The sequence below is a fragment of the Cynara cardunculus genome (assembly GCF_001531365.2).
Source record: "Cynara cardunculus var. scolymus isolate 2C chromosome LG 12, CcrdV1, whole genome shotgun sequence".
NCBI classification, from domain to species: Eukaryota; Viridiplantae; Streptophyta; class Magnoliopsida; order Asterales; family Asteraceae; genus Cynara; species Cynara cardunculus.
In genome coordinates this window covers 35466438-35471004 of record NC_037539.1, presented here as the reverse complement: position 1 = coordinate 35471004, position 4567 = coordinate 35466438, and positions in this window count along the sequence as shown.

Genomic DNA, 4567 nt, shown 5'->3' with positions numbered 1-4567 from the left:
AACTTCATTTTTAAATTCGTGTAACTAACTGTTGATAAACATTCATTTTAAATATAGATTATCTAAAATATAATTAAGATAATCATTGAGTCTAACAAAATGTTTAGTTATTATCTTTATAAAAAGTTATATTATTAAACCAAAAATAAATTACTTTGTTATTAAATTTAAATTAAATTATAATAAAAAAAATTAAATTAGAGAAGTTACACCAAAAAAACGAGAACTATTAAATAATTAATTTGATACTATTATCGATTTATTTTTTTTATAAATTTTTAGGTTATCTTCAAATTGGTATTTTAATTCAAAAATGCAAACATTACCGCTTTTTCAAAACCACATAAAATCGTATTATATCGATAGAGACAGAATAAAAACTAAACATTAAAATCGAGATTTATCTCGCTACATTGCGTGAGTACCCTTCTAGTAATAGAAATCAGATCGTGCCTTCATGAATCTATTGGAACGCTCTATAACGATATAAAAAGTTGAAACCATGTGAGGTAGTAATCATACACAATTCAATAGATAGATTCAATTCTATATTGAAGATCTTATATTCAATATCCGAGTAGCTCTATGATCAACAAAGCGAATTGATTATGTTATTCAGTACAACATAAACGCTTATAAGAAAAAGTTCTTCATTGAATGATTTTAAATGAAATGAGCTTCCTAACATTTTCCAAAAATTGCTCGTAGACAAAAGCTTCACAGTTCTTAAGTGAACCGTTGTCTTCAACTGCAATCGTTAGCCGCCAATTCATGCCACCAACAATTTGGGTGTCACCCTTTATCACTTCCTGAAACTTCAAAGTACTATTTGAATCTTTGTTGTGTTCTTGTATTGCAAATTTCCCTACCTCTATCACCATCGGATCATCTGGACTTGTGATCTCCAGCCAGTTACCTACCGTCTTCTGACCTTTCTCTCCAAAAGACTCATCGAAAAGATTAACACTCAAGAGGATGATGATAAGAAAGGTTGTTAGGTGATTGAATGCCATTTTTCTATAACTATTACTCAAAGATGCATGAAATATATTGATGTGTTATGGTATTTAATATTTGAAGAGTCTACATGGGCAACAAATATCATAAATGCATCATCAATATGCATAAAATAAGGGTGGCTCTCTAACTAATATCTACACCTCTTTATCTATATTTTTTTTATTAACCTGGATATCCAATTTGTTGTGCGAGTCGACTAATTTCAGAATAACCATCTACTTTGCAGATAGTCTGGAGTCACCGTATTTGAACATATGTGGCCACAAGTGGATTTTTGTTCCTGCTTTATCTTTTTTGCTTTTTTTTTTTTTGTATTTATTTCACATTTATTTTTTCTATTTATTTTATCTGATTTAAGATGGTATAATAAATAATAAGATACCAGATTTGATGTAATACTATTCATTTACATGCTAAGGTTTCAAAATTACAATTGGGTCCTTCTGGTTTGAAATCTATATATTTTTACTTTATTTTATTATATTATATAATTTGAAATTCAATTTATATTTAGTTTTTAGTTTTAATAAATTATATTAGTTTTATATGTGTATTATTATGTAACTCTTTTTATTTAATTGAATGTTTGTTTTAGGGAAAAAAAGATAATTTAGTTTGAAATTAATTAGGAATAATTAAAAATAAATAAATAAATATGTAGATATAGCTTTATGTGAATACATAAGGTACTTGTTAATAAAATGTCTGGAGGTCACAGTTTCGAATTCAATGAAAAATAAAAACTCCCTTATGGCCATGAAGGTTTAAATGGAGTGACTCGCAGGTGGTCGCCCTGAGATTGGTCAACTCGTATAGCAGGTTGGATAAACATATGTAAAATTACATGTGATTCATATGTAATTTAGTTGTTTCTCGTACCATATTTTGACCATTTTCTCATTTGACTTGTAACTTTTACAAAGATTTAGAGGTTGTCTGGTTAAAGATATTAAGCAATCATTAAATGTATCGTATATAAAAGAAACTGTTTGGTTTTATAGAATATAATAGATTCATTCTTCAAAAGCCTAAATTTGATTGCAAGTTAAATTGTAGGGGTTGGAAATGAAAATGCACTCTCACTTTCATTCCCTATCAAACCGGATAGAATGAAAATTCATTATCAATTTCATTTTCTTACATTTTCATTCCTCTTTTTATTCATTTACCTGAATCAAACAACCCTTTAAATTATTTTTCCATCTTTTGAATGCCGTAAAACTTTTGATATACTTAGGGGGTGTTTAGGATTACTTATAAAAATAACTTATTGACTTATTCCGGTGTGACACCGGTAATAAGCATTTTTAAGTGTTTGGATAAACAACTTATACCAATGTCAAACCGGTAATAAGAAGTTCTTGAAGAAGTTAAACCATTCTAACTTATAATAAATGGATAATGACTTTTGTAGAAAATCATAAGTTGTTTTAAATAAGCAATTCCAAACACCCCTTTAGATTTGGGTTTCTAGCCAATAGGGTTTAGTCTCTATAGTTAGTCAAAATAACACTTTTTGTCCTCACATTTTGAAAGTTCAAGATAATCATCATTGTTTACAAAAACGTACTGGATTTAATCCCTTCCTCTAACAACCGTTTAAAAATGACGTTAAATGAAAACCATTTTCTTCATTTCATCATTTTTTTTCTTTTACCCAATCAAAAACCACAAGGACCAAAATATAAAATCGATTTTAATTAGGTAAAAGACATGACGAAAATGCCGTATTTATAAAACTTTCAACGACCATTAAAATGAGGAACCAAATATAAACGTATTTACAAACCACGGTTATCATCTTATAATTTTAAAACAGCATAAATGACAAGATAAGATCCAAACTTGTAGTTTACTCTTTTTTAATTATGACCTTTTGGGTACCTATTTTTTATCTATGTTTTGACCACCGTTGTTGGGGTTTCAAAATGGTCTAAATTGTGGTCTTTGATTTTCTCATAAATCATAATCTATGGATTCACATTAGTCAATATTGAGGTCTCCAATTAGTTGTTTTTGAAGTTAATTTTAAGAATATCGAAATTGTTTTTTCACATATATATACGGCGAAGGATCGTATGATCTTGAAAGTTAAGGTGCGAAGCATAAGAAAGAATCTGAACCATTGATCACATTTAATCTCAAACTCACTCATGAATCGGGCTTGATACAAGGATTGATCTGATGCATCCCGTTATATCTCATCCTAATATGCATTTTATAATTGTTTGCTGGTTTTTACTTAAAAAAAAATACAAAATTAATTACATTCCTTGAAACCTTATCCTGAGGGGAGGAGTATGCTAGTAAAGTCTTCAATCAAATTGGTAGGTAGAGGGTGAAATTACTTCAACACCCTCCTACTCTTTTTATATAGCATTTAAGTTATTATTTTGACTTTGTAGCTTTTGTTAATAATGTAAGAAAAATTTGTTCAATAAAACGACGACATTTTGATACAATATCTCCTACATTTTCCCAATGTTTTGAAATATATGGTTGAGGGACGCACTCTAGTCGACTAATTATTAACTAGTTATGTACCCATGCAATGCAACGGAATGTAAGATTCAAATGAAAATAAACAAATACGTAAAATATGAACATGTTTTTGCAAAATAAAGCACAGTCGGTTCCATCTCACGTAGAGTGTGAGAATTGGTAAGGAAAAAAGTGGTGTTACGGTTATGAAAAACAATTTTCCAAATATATAATTATGTATTAGATTTCATATACACACTGAACCATAATCTTACAAAACAAAAATGAAATTAAATTAGGTGCCGGACATAAAGATATCTTTCTTGAATTTGGATTGCAAGTTGTTGAAAGAATGATGAATGACATCGTCTTACACTTCATATTTGGCTTTTTCAAGTCCATGTTTGGAAATGACATCGTCTTACACTTCATATTTGGCTTTTTCAAGTCCATGTTTGGACCTTTAATCATGTTTTCTTCTTCATTGTATTCTTCTCCTATCCCTCTAAGTCTTACAGTTTTGTGTTGTTTTCAATTAGATCAACTTATGACTTAGGGGTCGTTTATCAAACATTTATCCGGTAAGCACTTACTGGTAAAATTCAATATTGTTATTTACTTGTCGGGTAAGATTTTAGTCAAAAAAACTACTTTCTATGTAACAATTTACCCGGTAAGAGCTAAGAGTGGTAAGAGTCATTGTCCTCACTTACCGAATAAGACTATCGGTATTTGCCTTGTTCTTACCGGGTATGATTTTTGGTCTTTATCATATTCATCCAGTAAGATAATATAACTTGGTAAACACTTACCCATGTAAGCATTTGGTAAACGGCCCCTTAGAAAGAAAATTGCATGATTAAATAAGTATACGTAAGAATCAACATTAAATATCTTGTATTTAAAAGTATAATATGTTTATCACTTACTCATCATTTAACTTTATGGAATTCATATGCAATTTTTAAAAAGTTATATGTAAAAACGTGAAGGAGAAATTGATAATAGGAAATCAATAAAATGTTTATAAGTAAAACACTATTTAGGATGCATATTTACAACTCCA